We start from the raw sequence: 19,361 nt of genomic DNA, 5'->3' as shown, positions 1-19,361 counted from the left end.
AAGTGTTTAATATATGATTATTTAATTTAATGTTTGAACTGAATTTCTGCTTTAGGGATCACAGAGACACAAACGTAATGAAAGGGAATCTTTTATTTAAAAAATAATGCCTCATCCTTCTGTTTCCAAATGAACACCCTCAGTTGCAAGAACACAGCCACATACACTGGCATGAGATGAATACTTAAGTTTAAAAATGCTAAATTGAGCTAGTATCATCCCTTGTGGTCTCAGAAGCTGCCACAAAGGTTTTATAAATTGTCTACATTCCCACACCCCATCTGGCAATTCTGGTATGTTACAGCCATGGCTGACTTACTCTTCACAATAGTCCCCATTTGAATCTACCCCCATCTTTAAAATGAGATGGTACAAGAAAATAACAAGGGCTTGCCTAAAACTCTCCTACCCAAACAGCAGCAGTTCAACCGTATAATGCTGACTCCTCGATTTAGATTCAGGGCCAAACAGGGGGTCAAAAGAGGGAGACTCCCTGGACTGCAGAAAGATGTTTCACTGGCAGCTCTAATAATAGCATGTGGCAGCTGCACCTCTAGTTCTTCATCTGAATTTTGACCCTGTTCTTTTCCAAGCCTTTCCCAAGACCTCTTCAACTAGTCAAATCAGCTAAGTTTCATACACCTTTGCAAAAGAAGAGGACTAATGGAACTTAAGTATTGCCTAGAGGAAATCTGAGAACCTTTTCACACTTGATCTGCCTAAGTGAGTCGGGGTCCCTGGTGACCACACCAGGGAGGCCCTGATTAGAAGGTGGACAAGATCCCCAGGGCACAGGTCCTTCATGTGTGAACACAGAGGCTGCTTTTTCTCATCTTGGTTGCCCTAAGTAAAAGTTTCTCCTTGGCCTTAACATGCTTGAAGCTTAGGGTTTAGTTTATCAAAGTAAGAGGAAAATTGTCTGAACTGTATTTCCTCTGCAAAGGTGAACATTTTTCAACTGTCATAGCATTTAAATGATACCTTCTTTTTCTGCTAGTGTTCCTTGATAAACATGTAATTGGTGTTATGATAGTTATTAACAGGCAGCCTCCTGGGCCCACAGGGGCTTTAGCATTCGGTACACAGCCCAGGTGAGTCCCATCCATGCTACAAATCATCGCAAACACAACAGATTGTGAATAGAGGCAACAATTCAACTAGCATGCTGCAGCTGTGACCCTCGGCTCAGCCTCTGGGTCACCAATCTGGGACTTGAGCTGCACTTTTATAAATAAAGTATTCTGAGACAAAGAGATCATCATCAGCTGAGTCTTGGAAAAACCCTCTTTCCCTGCACCCTTCTAGTCCATCTTCTTGGCGTGTGCCATTCCCTATGCACCTTTTGGTTTCCTACATTCGTCATTTCTCACCACAGCCCAGACATTGCTGTCGGCTCAGACTGACACAGTTACTTTGTCAGGTACCATGATTTCACTCACAGTGTTATTTCCGTCTGATGGATGCCGAGGTTGTTCATCAGCAGGGCAGTCTTGCTGCATGTAGTATTTCCTTCGGTAACTTTCCAAGTTCACACAGTCACTACTCAGTCCCGTACATGTGCAAATGCTCAGACTACTTGGCAATTAAAGCTGGGCCAAGTGGGCAGCTTCTACTTTTATTCAGTAATCTTCTCATTCACTCATACTAAGTGTTCATTACTCAGTTTGATGTTAATGGCCCCTTTAATCCACCACATCATGATGTATACAACAGCACCTGCATTCTAAACAAGGCTTTGACATGACCGAACCACAGTGATCTTAAAACAATCACTCTTAGCTATGGTGTCTCTAGCCACAGTGAGCACAATAGATGATATTCATTTACTGTAGTCCCATCCCCACTTCCCACCAAAGACTCACTGCAAACCCACTCAACCAACCAGGACATCAGAGGTGCACAGGATGCGGCAATGGGGTAGCGACCGATGCCAAGTGGGTGAGTCCCAGGAAGGGGGCGAGGGCAGTGGGTGTGGGGACCCAAGTGGCTGCAGCACCAGCATCCACTCAAACACTAACTTTCCCACTTCACTGGTTTAGGAAGTCTCTTTTTCTAGCCCCCAAAGCTACCTCACGGCCACTTTTTTATCTGCACAGCTGCCTTTCCCAAAGCACCCTAGACTGGTTCCATGTTTCTCCTCCATTTTCCTCAGTCAGCCCCAGAACTTTAGAGCTTCATCCCATTTTGCTTCCAAGCTGTGGTAAAGCTAAGTGAGAGCAGGAGGTGTGTCAGCTCAGAGCCCAGGCACCAGGAGGTACCTATGGAAAAGTGTCCAGGTTGGAAGGCCGACCAGAAAAAGCATAGATGATGCAAGTTCTTGTTGGTGGCTGTGGGACACACTGGCACAGAGGCCCAGCCAGTACAAGCAGCTGGGGCCACCACATGGCTCTCCCAAGGGGCAGAAAGTGACACTTCTCCATCTTAACATTTCCCCTCCTGGGCAGCATAGACCTAACCCACAGGATAGTCTCCCGCTCAAGGAAGAGGGGCCGGGATCTCACTCCTAGGGAGGCCTGCTACAGGCTCTTTCCTCTCCCTTGACTGAAGAAGGGGCTTTACCTGCTTCTCCACGGGAGATGAGGCAGGGAATTTCCTGGATTCTGAGAAAGCCCAGCCTTGGCATCACCCTCTGTCCTGGGGTCAACTGCCAGGTTGGAAGATGCAAGATCCCTATTATAAGATTTAAATCCCACAGCTGTATAATTCCAGAGCTACAGAATTTGAGCCCCCATAAGCACCGAAGCATCTACATTATTTTCATAAGCTCCCCTCACTAAAGGAGGGGAAAAAAACATTTATCTCTTCCCTCTCCCTGACCTGTTCCCCAACCTACTCCCAGCCAAGAACCTTGAGCAAAATATTTCTCTCCATTTCAGAGGAGGAGAATAGGGAGAGGCTTTTCTTAGGGGCAGAGAAATACTTCAAAGGGGGAGGAGCTTCTATTCAGGTCCTTTTAAACTAATAACCTACCTGCTCCCACTCCAGGGTTGTTTCAGCTTTTTCCTCTCTGTTTGGATATTGTGGGATGGAAGTACAAAATAGTCGTTGTTTTGTTTTTGCTTTTGTATAAATAGATTTCTACTAACAAAGGCCTAAGATTAGTCTCTGAACAGCACGCAAATCTCTGTTCTGTCCTCTCCATGTTCTACCTGAGGACCAGCAGCACCCCTGCCTCCATCCTCTGTTCTTCCAGCAAGCAGGGCAAATCAGAGAGGATTTCCAGAGACAGCGATAACTTTAAATTCTACCCACAGCTCTCCCTGTGGCATCAAATCTTCACTGTGAAATCAGCAATTCCAGGGGAGAAAAAGTAAGTCATTCCCTCCAAAAATAAGAGGCCACTTCAGGGCACTGGACACATTTTTACTCTTAATGGCAGGTCTTCTTGGATGAGGTTGCTGCTGTGAGCCTGGAGAGTACAGGAGAGAAACAAGGAAGGGAGGGAGGGAGAAAGAAAAGGGAGGAGGAAGGGCAGGGAAAAAAAGAGAACACAAAGCTGACAGCAGAACGCATTTCTGTGGGTCGGGTGTGCTGCAGGCTGAGTTCCAGTCACGCACCGTGCTGTGTTGTCCAGTGTAGGAACCACAGTGAGCAGGCTGCCCTGCCTGAATTCTACTTCCCAAGAGGGAGCTGGGAAGGGCAGAATTTGGATCTTGAAGTCAGGGCAGGATTGAGAGGAAGAAGCAAGAACCACAAATTTAGCCCATTTCAATCAGCATGAAAGGGCCCAGAAGGACCACAGCACCTAGCAACCCTTTACTAAGCGCCCACGAGGGGCCCAGCACTGCTATAGGGGCTCAGAGGAACAGAGAGGTGGCTAATGCTGATCTGAACAGGCCCCCGTGCCCTCTGATGGGTCAGAGGCCTGAAGAGAGCAGTTACCAGGGAGGGGAGCTACTGAGAGCCCAAGCTGCTCCTGGAGAAAGGACACGGAGCAGAAGTCTGGCAGACACTCCTGGTCACAAGTGAGTGATACCTGGCCAGAGGCTTTGCCTTGTCCCCCAAGGACCACACTGCACTAAGCCTTTACGGCACTACAAGCTTTACTCTCTGGCTAAATGATTCCCTTACATGGCGGTTCTCAACCCCAGCTGCACATCAGAATTACCTAGGGAGCATTTTAAAATCCTGATGCCCAGACACCACCCCAGACTAATTAAATTGGATTCTCTGGGGATTGCACCCAGGCTTCAGTATTATTTAAAACTCCCCATGTGGTCCCTGTGTGCAGCCAAGGTGGAGAACCACTGCATGGGGGTGACTGTCCCTCTCCAGCTTTTCTCTGCTTCCACATTCCTCTTCTCCATACTGTTGTATTTCCTTATTAGTTCTAGTTTATTCTACTCTCTCCTCTCAGTAGATAATTCTATGATACTCCATTAAACCTCTGTCATGCTTTAACTTTGGTTTTTCTCACTACTCTCCATTGTCTGCACTCACTTCATCCTCCCATTCCATGTGTGTTGGGTTGTGTTTGCTTTAGTCCAGCCTCAGCATTTACAGGGTGCTTGATATGGGCAGAGCACTATAGTAGGCACTTGACTGCTACTAAAAACTAAATCCAGTGCAATAATATTTTCTGCTAAATTCTGTGTGACAGTTATGGTCTGTTGTCCTCTGAAAGACTGGCATTTTCGTAAAGTCTATTTCCCTTCCTAGGAAGCAGCATCCTCAGTATATAAATATGAGATCCAAAGTAAATATATTGCAACAAAAAATAAAAGGAACAACCACATGTAGGGGGGAAACAAGCATTGAAAACTGTCTGAAGCTACATATCAACATCTCCTCTGCCTCTAGGGAAGTGGCCTCCCTCTTCCGCACTGGTCAGCTGACACCCAGGGCAGGTCTGACTATAGATCAGTGGTAGTATACTCACCTCCATTATTCACGACCACATGAGGCAGTATTGTCCCCATTTTATTGACCTGGACTCAGTCCTAGAGGTTAAGTGACTTGCAAATAAGTGGCAGTGTCAGATGCCAACCCAGATCTTCCAAGCCTAAATCCGGTGGTCCCTCTATTACAGCCCAGCCACCCCTGAGCTAGAGCAGGCAGTGAAGAAAGAGGACCCCCAGCTTCTAGGACCTCATGCAGCCCAGCCTGTAGAGAGAATTCTGTCGAGGCCTGAGCAGAGGTAGGGTCAGCAAGTGCCTGCTCCCAACAGCCTGAGTAAATTCAAAGAAATAGACAAAGAGTTCAAGGTATTCACTTGAAGAACAGGAAGAGTAGCTCCCTGCTTGAGGTTACAGGGAAGTGAAGGCTAAAATATGGATTCAAAGACTTGCTGAGGTCTCTACCACCCTCAGATCATTCATCCTGCCTTCTGTTCTCAGTGAGGCCAATAAACAGATCTTCTTCCACTGCTGTGTGATCTGTTGTTTGATCTGCCTGCAAGTCCCAAGCAGCACCCTGCCCCTGAAAATGAAACACTAACGACCTCAGCCTTGTAGACAGCTCCAGCCATCTTACACCAGAGCTCCCAGCTGTTTGTCTATGTGGGTCAGCAGTTCATCTATGCATCTTTACCCTCCTCTGTCTGGTAAGGCTGGAGGGAACAAAATTCCTGTAATGATGTGGCCCATCTTTAGAGCCTCAACCCAAAGACCTGGGTCCTTCCTGTGGTCATGACCTTGGGAATGAGCTCCTCACTGGTCTTCCTTTGTTCTCCTTGTGGCATTATAAACAGCAGCTCCCCTTCAAGTCAGACAGCCTGTGGGCAGAAGAAAACATGTCACTTCCATCAGCACATTTGAGGACCAGCATGGGTTCAACAGGTGCTTTGGAGGAATCTCACAAGAGGTATAGACACACAAATGAGCCAGCGTGGGGCAGCACTCATGCATCATAAAGCACTATATGCAAAGGCGACTTCAGAATTTCTACAAAGGAAGGTCTGGTGGGTGGCAGTCTGGTTGGAAGATGCCTCAGAAGCTTGCCCAGAGGCTGCATTTTCATAGCACATAAGATTGGAAAACATGTCAAAGAATAGGAACTGATGGAGACTATGGGGAAGGGTGGATAAAGCCCCCAAAGCACCCTTGCCTCTCCTAGGAACTGCTCAAGCCTCAGGTCTTCTCTGGAAGGTGGAAACTAACAACGAAGAATGAGCCAAGTGTTTGCAAATGTAATTCCATTTATTCCTCATAGACTTCAAGGAAACATTAGTTCTCCCAGAAAGTCATAACAAATGACAGGCATCCCCCAGGGCCCGGCAAGTTGTGGCCTAATCCCTGGCCTTGACAAAGAACAAGTGACTAAGCAGAAGGAACAGAGCCCTCACAGAGACCGAGAAAGGTAGAGTTCAAGGGCAGGGGCCCTGGCACACTTTCTGACTTCTACCTGGGCACCGCAAGATAAGCCATCTTTGTGATCAGGTCATCTTGCTCCTGCCACAAGTCTAGGCCAAACTCCCAGCAGCAGTTCTTGCCTCTCCTGGACCAGGCATGGCACATCTTCCAGCCACTCTGTGCCTCTCCCAGCGGTTCTTTCTCCACTTCTACCACAGGCTTTGACTTACTGTTTGTACTGAATTTCTCCTGGTCAGGGCTAGAGGAAGGTTGTTTTTGCCCATTAGCAATAAACCCTTAAAATTACCTTTAACCTGTGGCAGATATAAATTATAGTCATAAACACAAGCACATTCTTGGGATTTTTCAGAATGACTTCCTGAATAATCTGGGATAGTTCAATAGTGGTCCTCTAGGAAGACAGGTTTATTCGAGCCCTTGCTAACTGTTCTTTTGATATTTATGCAGCTTTAAGGTCAAAGTACTTCTTCCTGCCACAGGGCACTTTTTTTTGGCATGTCCTCATTTCTTAATGTTCTTTCCCTCCACCTGCCCCCTATATCTGACATATGAGAGTCCCAGCAAAAGGCAAAGTGTTCTCTCAAAGGGGTAATTTACAGAGAATCTAATGAAAGGGATATTTACAAGGTGTGGGCAGGTGTTACAGATTGAATCGAGCCCCTCAAAAAATAGATATGTTGAAGTCTTAACCCCCAGTACCTCATAAAATGACCTTTCTTGGAAATAGCACCATTGCAATGGACGCGATTAGTTAAGACTAATGTAACTGGTTAAGACGCGGTCATACTGAAGTAAGGTGGACCCCAATCCAATATGACTGATGTCTTTGTAAGAAGGCAGCCATGTAAAGACAAAGACATAAAAAGCATGCCACATGACCGTGAAGGCCAAGATGAACGCTGCAGCTGCAAACGCTGAAGAGCCAAAGACTGCCACCAAACCAGCAGAAGTGGGAAGGGGCAAAGGAGAATTCCCCTCCAGGTTTCAGAAGGAGCAGGACCCTGCTGACACCTTGACTGCAGACTTCTAGACTCCAGAACTGAAAATAAATTTCTGTTGTCTTTAGCCACCCAGTTTGTGGTACTTTGTTAAGGCAGCCATAGAAAATGAACACAGCTGGGTTATGGAAAACTGAGAAAAAAAAGGTAGTCTGGCAACAAGAAGCCACTGGCACCCTAGTGTGAAGCATGGAGTGGAGGGGCCTTTTCCGGAACCTGCAGCTGTGGGACAGCTGTAGCCTCCAGGAGGAAGGCAGCCGCGGCCCTCGGCAGCCTGGCAGAAAGGAACCTGGGCGCCTACCACTCCACCCCCGTCTCCTCTTTCCACTTCATCTCCTGATGGTGTCTCCCACTGGCCAAACTAAATTGGATGCCAGAGAGCAAAGGGACCAGGTGGATGCTGTCCATTACAGTCAGCCTCCTCGAGTAGGAAGTGGAGTGGATGTGGAGGGACAAACAGACACGGTCTGGCACCCATGGGGAACTTCTGTTTTTCAATCTCAGCTGCCAAGCCACTTCTTTAGGGCAGTCTTCCCGGACCTCCTGGCCAGGTCCTGGCCCCTGTAGCATGCTCTTGCAATCCCCCTGCTTCTGCAGATCACCCATCACAGCATCAGTGAAGAATTCATGATGCAAATCATCAACTGATGACTGGCTCTCACGCTAGAACAGAAGCTCCAAGGGAAAAGAGAGCACATCTGTCATTCAGCAGTGCATCCTCAGGGTCTGGTGCACAGTAAAAAGAAAATCATCTGACTGGATTCAGAGGAAGTGCCAAGAGCTAGGCAACCTGATATTGAAAGACCAACTATGTTTAAGTCCAAAGAAACTGCCCTTGACAATTTTCAAAGAACTGTAGAGAATGGGCACTATTATTTCCCATAGGTGGGTACTGATGGTGCCATTTTTAATTTCAAAGAATTTGACCACCTTGAGTACTTGCTAATGGTCCTCTCAGAATACTGGCAAGATGGGCAGTTGGGTAAGTGCAGTGAAGCGAGGGTAGGGAGGCCAAATACCATGAGGTCAAGCAAATCTGAGTTTGCATCCATCTGAACTTCCTCAGGCCAGTCTGGTCCCAGACATGCTGCAGAATACAGAAAAGTTAGAGAACTTAGGCTGGTTCCCCAGCCTCAGATATCACATACCGACTTCATTCCTGCCTCCTTGCATGCTGAATGACCCTCTTCCCAGCATCTGCTGCACCCTCTACTTTCCATTAGTAATTTATCTGTTTGATTTCAAGATTTCACAGATTCTTGATCTTGAAATTCAGAAGTATAGGTCCAAGAATTCAAAGACTCCTCTCTTTTGAAATACATATAAATTTAGGGGTGTCATAAAGTAGGACATAGTGGTGGTCTCTAAGTTTTTTACAGTGTGTTGCTCTGTGTAATTCAGCCCAGGTGACCTAAGAACCCTTCAGAAAAGAGGATAATTGAACCCAGTAAAGATCAGGAGACTCTGGCTCCAACTGGAGTCAGTGCTTCATGAGCCTGTTGAATTCACCTGGGTGAATCACCCTGATCCAACTTTGCCTGGAGGGAGTTCGCAGTAAACACAACACCCGTTACAACACCTGCAGTCCTCGTGCACATTCTACCACACTCCTTGTCTGATGGTTCTTTTGATTACAGCTGTAAATGCCAATAATTCTTCTAGGCATTCACTGTTAACATCACCACGGAGTGCACAACATCTACATCTAACATGAAAATGAAGCAACAATATTAAACTTAACTTCTGGGACTGGAAGCAGAAACCTTGCTATCAATCAAATAAGCAGCTGCCTTAACCTCCTCTCAACTGGCCTTATCTGCACCACATTATGGACCTCGAAAGTGGCATTGTCATCCCATCAACCAGCAACAGGCTCTCGGAGCCTCCTGTGACTGGCAAAACTCTGCTTGGGGTGCGGAGCAGCTGCCAACAGGGGCGGGTTTCCTCAGGCTCAAATACGTCACAGAGAAGGTGTTGACTAGAAGAAGGACCCAGCAGAGGGCGAGCTGGGAGGCAGAGCTGTGCCTGAGTGCAGCCATGCAGAGGATCTGCTCCCTCATCCCTCTCACCCTCTTCTGGGCAGGTAAGGCAGATCTGGGAACCTCAACCAGCAAGGCTCAGCCACAGTGAGGCAGCAAGGCTGCCAGGGCCAGGCACTCATGGGCAGTGCCCTGTAATCAGTGACCTCAGCCCATCCTCCCTGGACCCCTCTTGTGCCTTTTCTCTCAGGAGTCACATCAGCTTTTGTGTTGGTGCCTCAAGATGAAGCCGTGACTGTGCCTGTGGGAGAGTCTGTCACCCTCAGGTGCACAATGGAAGGAGCAGCAATCACTAGTTACTACATGAACTGGTACAGGAAGACCCAGGTTAACACACTGACCTTCATATTCCGAGATGGGGGCACCTACGGCCCTGGTTTCCAGCACAGGTTCCGAGGTAACGTTGATAAATCAAACAACCAGGTTTTGCTTGAGATCCTTAAGGCATCAGAGGTGGATGAAGGTTCCTACTACTGTGCCAGTGACTACCACCCTGCCTCAGGTCCACCGCTGAGCAGCTCAGAAACCGTGGAGCTCTATACTGAACAGCAGTTCCAATAAGACCGTGATTTTCTCTTGAATAAAGAGTTTAAGAAATGGGGCCAGAAAGGGCTGGAATTCCTGCCTCTCCTTCAGGCTTGGTCACTCATGGCCTGTCCGTGACCTTCCACATTGCAGTGGGGGGAAGGCTCAGTGTGGGGCAGGAGAGACAGAGTTGAAGTCAGACATTGTAGCATTTGCTGTACACTCTTTAACAGTTTTCCTAGAGTTTCATAAAAGATTTGGCTACACAACCAAGGTGCTGAGGCTGTAGCATAAAGAGGCAGTCTCCAGAGTACAGCTATAGTTTCTCCCCAACCCCATACACCAGTAATCTAGTTGTTTGGGGGGGAGTGGACAGGAAGATTTTCCCTTCCTTCATCACCAAAAGTATGTGCTGCCTGTTATCAACATGCAGGGCTAGACTCCATCTAAAGCATTCTGTATTGTGAATACTTACTGAATGTGCTCTTTTGCCCTCATTTTCATCTTCTACCTCTTTACTTCTTTTGTGTCTGTGTGCTAGAAACAAAACATTGAAAAATTTCCACTGGCACCTCCTTATCCTTCTTTGGGCAGCTCAATTTAAACTCCACTGATATCTTGAACAATGTACTTTTTCAGATTTAGGTGATTGACAGCCTGTTCTGAGGCTGAACCTGTGACCTTCCTTCTGGCCTCATCAATAAAATCTACCATTCACGTTATTAAATACCCTACTGGGACTTGTGTTGGTGATGATTATGTTCAGTCTCTTGATTATGGTTATACTTTCATGGATGTAGAGGTAAATCAAAATCCATCAGACTGTGCACTGCAAATATCTGCAATTTATTGTACATCAAGTAGACCTTCATACATCTGCAAAAACATTTTTTTGAATTGAAAAAAAATGTTTAAAGCCTCTTTGGACTACTTTAGGCAATGTTGAAGGAAAACTTTCTCCAACCAGCCCTCCTAATCAAAGATCCTGCCCTCCATAGAAATACAAAGAGGTTAACAAGTGTTTGCCAGACACACACAGTTGGTTCCAGTAAGGCCTCCTCATTGTTCCTCCAAGGGTCTTCCCAATTTTGCCATCTCTCATGATTCCTCCTGAACTAACATGTATATATGAGTGAGAGATGAATGATATAGCTAGATTAGATGATAGGTAGATAGATAAAGCAATATATACTATATCTTTATAACCATGCATATATATATATAAAACCATATACACACATACTATATATATTATATGCATATATATAATATATATAGTTATAATGCATAATTGTTCTGGGAATTTTAGCCACAACCCCCCATGAGCTCTCATCATTTATCTCCCCAAATAGCTAGATTCCAACCCCATAGAGAAACTCTCTTTTCTACCCTCCACCTCAAACCCACTCACTCTGTCCTAGTGTCCTGACTTGACTTTAACATAGGCCTGTACCAGGTTCTACCTCTCTGCCCCACCATTGGATAACATCTTTGGCTGAACTGTCTGCAAGGTTCTAGAGATTGACTCTGCCTTTGGATAAAATCAGGTTCCCAGATCCCCATCCAGATCAGGCACCCTGAGCCCCACATTCTAGAAAAGGAGCTTTGTAACCTCCTGTCCAAATTTCCAAGTTTCCACCAGGCCCTATGACAGGTCATCAGGCCATTACCTGCTATGTGTATCCAGTTATTCATTTTTGAATGAACAATAGACAGGAAGGTGGAGGGCATCTCCAAGACTAACAGGGTACAATTCTTCTCCAAATTTGAAATCATGAGTTTTGAAAAGAATGGCATTTGGAAGCTAGTTATGCAGATGTTGTCAAAGTTTCAGAGCCATGGTTTTATAAGGTCTACAAGATGGATTCCCAGGAAGAGACACACTGGGTCCTTCTGACAGACAGGGAAGAATGTCTTTGAGGAGGAGAAGGAAAAATATCTGGACAAATCCATCCAACTGTACGTAGCCATAATAGTAACTAGCATCTGTTGAGTGTTTCCTATATGCCAGGTACTATCCTGGGCACTTCACATTTGTTATTCATTTAATCCTCTCAACAACACTGTGATGCATTTTCTGTTATTACCCCACTTTACAAATGAGCATAGAAAAGCTACAGCACTTGCCCAGGGTACCACGGCTAGTCAGTGAAGACCACAGGTTCCAGATGCTTCTGGGCTATGGAACACAGTGTGTGATTTGGGGGCAATATAGAGGAGGCCGTCTCCGCAGTGGGTCAGAAATAAAGAACAGGGGCTGTGCCCTCCTCACCAGACCTGCTCAAACTGATGCTCTGTGACTGCCTGTCAGGAAACTGAGACAGTGCAGCAGAGGCCCCAGATGACTTCTCAAATGTTTCCTAACTGAGATTTTGTGCTCCTGACATAAGCACCACACAGTCTTCTAAAATCACCTATATCTCTTCATCTCTGAAACAGGTATAAAAGGTCCAGCTTCACGGTGTTATTGTAAATAGCTAATGATAAGCAAGTATGTAAATTGCATTGCCCATAGTAGCTATCCTAGAAATGTAACTTATCATGAGAAAGAGCAAACTATAAGGTGGAATAACTGACAAGAAAGTGAACTAAATGACTAAGTGCCAATGAGATCAGCCACTTGCAGGTGTGGACTCACTTCATCCTATGATGACCCTGTGAGGTTGTCACTGTCAGCTCCATCTTACAGATGGGGATACTGAGCCCGGAGAGAGGCAATAGCTCACCTAGGGTCACAGAAGTAGAGCCAGGATCTGGGTCTGAGTGGAAGGCTGATGGCCCTGGCCGTGGGCCAGAGCTGTAGGATGTACTAAAGAAACACATCCGAACTGAAGTACAGCTGGAAGCAAGTGTGTGAAGTCCATGCATCTGTGAGACGCAGAGGTGGCCTTTGACTCCTTGGCCAGTCCTCAGAAGAGGAGATGCAAGTGAGGGTACCCAACTCCTTCCTCTGACCGCTCTACCCCTCCCTGGCTTTAAAACACTGTGATTTCAGCTTCCAGGCCATACTCCAGAGATGCCTCACTCCCCCGGCTGAAGGAGAACGGCTGCTACCCAGCTACACAGCCTCCTGCTGCTTAACTCCTGAGCACCACCCCTAGGGCAGCAGCTTTTCTCCCAGGACATGACATGGAAATGGGAGTATTCTTCCCTTCTGATGCTTGTCAAAAGACATCTGTTGGACTCCCTTAGAGTCTCTGGGGAGTGAGTGGACTCACTGCCTTCTCTTTCTCTTCTCAGGAATCTGCCTGGGATGGCAGCTGCAGGGTCAGGAGATAGTGTGATGAGAGCCGGAGAATTTCCATGGAGCTCAGGTGGATCCACAGAATTGCTCATTTTACCATGTGCACATGTATCTGAAGTATGAGGCAAAGTGTCTGAGTTTGTCTCTTCTGTTTTCACTAACTCATTACCACTTTTGTCGAGGCAGCACAAGAGTTAAAGATCTGTCATGTACAGTTCCTTGCATTCACAATGAGCAAACTGACACCAGAAAGCACTGCCATGAATTAAGGGACAGGAGTCACCATGCAGAGAAGAGAATGGAGTTCAAACCAAACTCTCCCACTTTAGTTAGGGTCTCAGCCCTCTGCAGTGTCTCAGACAGAAAGTGTGGCTAATAAATTTTCCACATTAATAAGGTGAAGGAACTCCAGAATTGAGGCTTCTTTCCCACACTTCAATTCAACATATTGCTCCCAAATATTAATCAAAGAGATAGAATTATACATCTCTAATATTTTTTTTGTCAGAGCACTTCATTCATTTCTCCAGGACACTCCCCATCAACCCTGCATTTTCAGTTCACATCCCTGTGATGCTATCTCCCTTCTAGTCAAGCTGGAAAATCTTTCTCCTCCCAGCCAAGCTGAGCCCTGCATAGTGCCTTTGAGGCTGGAAGAGCAGGAAGTCTCATTGGCATTGTGACAGTACAGAGTCCTCAAAGGACTCCAGAGGGCTTGACTACAGTTCTTTGCTTTTTACCTCTTTCTAAAGAATTCTTGAAATCTCAAACTCTGCCCTGGGTCCTTTTGCATTCCTGTGGGTGCCTTGCCTCATATCGACGCAAAGAGGTGTTCGGTATAAGGAAGAAAAGCCAGTCTCTCTCTCATCTCAACCTAAGGAAACCCCACTCATTAGGCCCTGGCTCCTCACTCCCTGCTCTTTGTCCCCAAGACTGTGCGCCTCTGATCATCTCTGCTGAGGAATGGATGCATCAGTGGCCAGAGCCTACTTCCTATCAGAGACAAAAATCTCCTTTTTTCTTTATTCAAAATAAATGCAAACCAACTATATGACAATGCTGTAAGAAAAAGAAAGCCAACAAGTTGCTATAGGAGTATAAGGACAATATTATACTCAACACTGATCAGCTCCTGCCACAAAGTCACAGGCTGGCATGTTCCCAGGTTACCCTGAGTAAGTCTTGGAGCAATTAACAGTGTTGAATTATGGCACATGAAGAGTTCCTACACAATGGGAACAAAACCCACTGGACTGGAGCCTGTGTTCAAAACCTAGTTCTGCCTGTGAGAACTGGAGACTGTCACTTCACCTCCCCATGCTCATTTCCCCAACCTGGAACACAGGGCCAAACACAGGCTGCTTTCCTATGGCAACAGAGTATCACGATGTGGTGGAAGGACTTTTCTACCAGGAGCAGGGAGACCTGCGCTCTTTTAACTTTGACACCAGCTGGGTCTCCACTCCTCAGCTTCTACAAGGTAAATGCCGTCCCTTCCAGTTCTCACCCTCTGATCCAGTCCTCACCTTCCTTATGAGATGAGAAAAAGAGAAATTATTCTGAAATTTCAGCAAAAAGAAGTTAAAAATGAAAATCTCCTTGAAATGAAAATAATCAACAACTGAAAAGAGGTACTAGTAATGATAATTGATAGCCTATAGTCATGTGGTACTTTTCTGTATGCAAGTCACTGCTCAAAGTACTTCACATGTTTCAATTTGCTTAATCTTCACAACAACCCATCTTTACAAATAAGGACAGCAAAGCAAGGAGAAGGCATTGCCCAAGGTCATAATGCTGGTCAGTGGCTGAGCTTGGACACAAGCCCAGGCAGCCTGCCTCCAAAGGTACTGTACCACACAACTCAAGAGTCTCCTTTTTCTAGAGTTTATTAAAAGCTGTTTTTATAATCACATTTGTGGACAAAGAGTGGTTCTAATACCTTCCCAGAATCTTTTCTGGCTGCAGAGGATTTTATTTTATCAAAGGAAGCTTTGCAAGGAGGGCAGAACTATTTCCTGTTGTGTTCCCATGATACTACCTGTACATTTGGCATCCAGGAAGACTGATAACCTCCATGCTACACCCGTGGGCACTTTGCTACTCTCAGTCCCAAGCCTTGGCTGACCTTTCCTGTGCTGTTCCTGTATGTCAATGCAGAGGTCAGCATTTCTGAGGTCATGTGATATCTCTCTTATAGTTCTGATCAGTACTTCCTATTCCCCAGAGGTCCAATGAGTGCATCAGCTGGTGGCTCTGGGGGGACCTAAGAAATGCTGGGAACTCCCTAATGATCACCTGCAGCACCTCTGGGTTTAACTTCAGACTCGTCTAGATGAACTGATACTGCCAAGATCCAGAACGTCCACATGAATACGTTTCCAAAATTAGTCCTTTGGGGAATGTTAAGCCTTGCACATCTTCTGTGGAGGGAAGATTTAGAATAACATCAACAATAAGTTGTATGTACAAACCAAAACCTGAAACTCGGTTTCAATTATTCAAATATTTCAAAACTGAAATATTTGGCAACTTGGCCAAATCTTACTGTGCTTTCACCCCAGTGAACCATAGAGAAACAGAAGGGGATGGAACGCTCTCTGGCAGGCAAAACTAAAGGAGAATCTGCATGTACGATAGTGACCTTTCTGAGCTGACTTTCCCCATTCCAGATCTATCCCTCCATCTTTATCATATTTGGGACTACTCTCCTATTCTCTCCCAATCTTTTCACCTGCCATCTTACTGCATGGATTACTTACACACTTACTTTCCAGAGCAGGTTGGGCCAAAGGGTAAGGAGAAATGTGAAGAAGACCCTAAGGAATCCGTCCTGAGTGACTCCTTCTAGAGGTTCTGTTGGCCAGAAGGATTGTTCCGACTGATGACTTGGTGGTCAGAAACTCTAGCTCATACCCACCTCTCAGGCGAGGCTGGTCACCCATCATGGTCATTTTTCTTAACCCATGACTTCTAGGACATTGGAGAAAAAGAGGGCAAAACACATAATCACAATCACACCAAAGTGAAAGAAAGATGAGAATGGGGTTTTCTGTCAGAGAAACACCTTCTATAATGCTTCCCACATTTGCAGATACATGAAAACATCCTTATCGTGTTAACAGAAAGTTGCATGGCACAGTTTAGGTGTATTTTCCTCTCTTAAATAGATGGCAATATAGTGCAGATAGGTAGTAATATACAAAAATAAATATGCTTAATCATTCACAGGAATACTAATATGTTGATTTACAAACAATAATCTGACAATTGTCCCTAACTCTGTCAAGGTTCTTTCACTTATCTTAAAATGAACAATTTGATCTAAAAAAATTTTGGTCTATAAACTGCATATGTGTTTTTAAATGTGAATTCTTTTAGTAGTAAAAAGAGCATGTGCTCATGAATCAGACCAAAAAAAAGGGAATTACAATCCCTCTTTTACTCATGAGGGACCTTGAACAAGTTTTCTTTTAATTTTTATTTCCTCATCACCCATAAAATAGAGATAATAATGCCTATTTCACAGAGTTATTACAGGGATTAAATGAAATAATTGCCAGAAAGGTGCTCAATAATGCACCTTTCAATAACTCTCTCTTCAACTCAGAAGAAGAAAGCATAAGGGCTCCAGAATGGGAGGGAACATTGACAATGACCACTAGCGTTTTTCCAAACCAAGAAATCCAAACGTGCTACCAGAACATTTTTCTTAAAAATACCTCATCAAGAGTGTTCTTCCCACACAACCTCTCTAAATTCTTTGCCTGAATTAAAGAGAGTGAAAGTCTTGAAGACAAGTCCATTACTGTGCGGGTCTAGGTCCACAGTGTCATTAATTGTACCTTCATTGCCTTTTGTCAGTAACAAGTGAAGGTGGCCCTTCCCAGTCGCAGCTTTACCTGAAGTAACAAGGAGAACGGATTTTTCATGCCCAACCTTTTCCCAGTAGACTTGGTTCAGTTGTCTAAAAAAAAAAAAAGAGCTGGACAAAGGGGATCTCATTTTCAGAAAGGTCAGCCTTATCCAGCTTTGAGGATACTCTCCTGCAGGGCCTCCCCAGTCTTAGGATACATTTAATTAATGTACCTTTTTAGGAATAGAGAGATCTCTTCCAATCCTTAAAAAGGAACCTATAAAGTTTAGTTACCAACCTTAGTGAGTTATATTTGCCCTTCCTCCTCATGCCCATGCTGTCTACATGGGATTAGTTTTCACTACAGTTCTTGGCTGAAAACCATGTTCCCCTCAATGAATCCCAGGGACAAATATCCTCATCTCAGTACTTGGGCTTCTTCCATTAAAGAACTAGAGAACCTTATCCAGAGGGACTGGGAAGAAAAGCCAGAGAATCCAAGCTACTCTCTTGTCAGAATGCATGTTCTGATGGGAGAAGGTAGTGAAGGGCATCTGAGCCAATTCCTATCCTGGAAAGAAGCTATGTGAGATCTGAGGAAACTTGCACCTGCTAAGAAGAGCCAGCAGCCTGTTGGAAAAAAAATGTTTTGTTTAGGAACCAGAACGCTTACTTATTTTTGTGTGACTTTAGATAAGTCAACCTCTTTGAGGCTCAGATTCTCATCTGTACAATAAAGAGTTTACATTAGATGATCTCCACAGTTGGTTGGGCACTAACACCATAGGTCTCTGCCCAAAAGAAAGAGAAGGAAGCAGCCGTGGGAAAAAGGAGAGCAAATATGATAGATTCCCAAGATTAGGAAGCACAGATTAACTGCCTAGCTGATTCCTTTATGTGACCCAATAAGGATCAAATCAAAACACAAACCAAACAAAATATATTCCTGGTTAATCAAAGGAGATTGAAAGTCATTGCTAACCTCACACCTACCTTGCTTTGCCTCCAGCTCACCTCCCTTGGGATACTCCTCTTCCTTTTTAATGCCTCATCATGATGCTCAAAAACTGTGATCACTCAAGGTTGAAGCTTTTAATCTCCCATGTATAAAAGGATATGCAAATAGAGTTCAGTTTCCTGTTGAGTCTCTGCCAAGGTCTTAGCCTGGCAGTTCTGGGAAAGCAGCCAAAGGCCTCATATTTCTTGGCTGTGAACATTCTCCCATCTGTGCTCAAGTCAGCATCCCAGGCTTCAGGCTGTGGCTTGTCTTTAGTCTTACACTTCCCTAGGTTTCCTAAAGCAACTCTTTAGATAGTTTCTACAAGAAAGCATCTTGGCTTCCAAGTAATCAGACAGAGCATTATCTGGTTATATTTTGGAACAGTAAGAAAAAGATCAGGAAATCTATATTATAGTCTTCAAATCTAATCGTGTAAATTACTTGAGATACTGATATTAATTAGGTCTTAGGTAAAGCTTGCAAATAAGTCATCTGTGTCTCTAGTACAGGGTGTCCCTGGATCATGGATACACAAGGTGGAAAAGGCAAGGTCCTCAGGTAGAATAACAGCCTTGCATTCAAAAGCAGAGGACCTGAAAAGCACAAGACATCTCAGTGTGTTTCTGAGCCAGCAGCTCTGCTCATCAACAGAATCAGAGATCAAATTGTCCCCTATGTCTCTCTGATTGAACTCACACAAAATAGCAGCTGCCATTTGCACTCAGTATAAGGCATTTAGACCGAAGTTCACTGAAATGTTGTTACCAGTATTCTGATGGGAATAGATATGTTCCAAATTAGGTTAAATCTGACCATTCACTAAGCATGGAATTTCCTCTTTTTCTGTAAAAGTTCTGGCTTATTTGTATTTTCTAGTATACTCCAAAAGGGTCTTCCTGTGCACTCTCATCTCCATTACAAGGTCAACGGACAAGTAAAATTTTTTACTTTCTTCATAAATCCTCTTCCATTTCTCTATTGTCCCAGGAGCTTTCAGAGCAAAGAGCTCAAGCTCGGACTACCTCGGAACAATACAACATCAGGAAGAAATGCTTTTGATGTATTGTTCCATACCCCATCTTTCACTCAGTGTCTTCTGAAGCATTTATTTCTAAATATCTTTCTCTAATCTTGATCCTTCGGCCTCCACTTCATAAAATCATACTTTCTTCTTTGAAATCTTATCACGGTGAGTTGATACTCCGCAAACCTTCCACCTCTGAGTACTCCTCCCAGCCTCCCTCACCCTGAGCCATACAACCTCACAAAGATAATTCCCAGACCATTTGCATCTCAACAGGGAAATGACACAAAGTAGGTCCCTCCCTAATTCTGTTTTGTTTCTCAGTCCTACCCCAACCCATGCAGGTCTTGAAAGTTAGCACCAC

General features: G+C 44.9%; 1 protein-coding gene and 1 long non-coding RNA gene across 3 annotated transcripts in view; one reads left to right on the top strand and one right to left on the bottom strand.

Annotated features, from left to right (window-relative positions):
- Nucleotides 1-19,361, top strand: part of LOC118913449 (T cell receptor alpha chain MC.7.G5-like) — a 582,985-nt gene that overhangs the window by 448,318 nt on the left and 115,306 nt on the right. The window lies entirely within an intron of this gene.
- LOC118913458 (uncharacterized) lies at nt 1,004-18,025 on the bottom strand. Of its 2 annotated transcripts, XR_008992549.1 has the most exons (4): nt 17,967-18,025; nt 16,038-16,090; nt 9,690-10,410; nt 1,004-8,396 (listed from the first exon to the last, which is right to left on the bottom strand). It is a non-coding gene; the product is annotated as an uncharacterized LOC118913458 (long non-coding RNA). The 2 variants fall into 2 exon arrangements; XR_008992548.1 differs by having other exon boundaries at nt 9,690-16,090.

The sequence above is a fragment of the Manis pentadactyla genome, chromosome 11 (genome assembly GCF_030020395.1).
Source record: "Manis pentadactyla isolate mManPen7 chromosome 11, mManPen7.hap1, whole genome shotgun sequence".
In the NCBI taxonomy this organism is placed as follows: domain Eukaryota; kingdom Metazoa; phylum Chordata; class Mammalia; order Pholidota; family Manidae; genus Manis; species Manis pentadactyla.
Note: the sequence above shows the minus strand (reverse complement) of the source record. Positions and strands in the feature narration are given on the sequence as shown.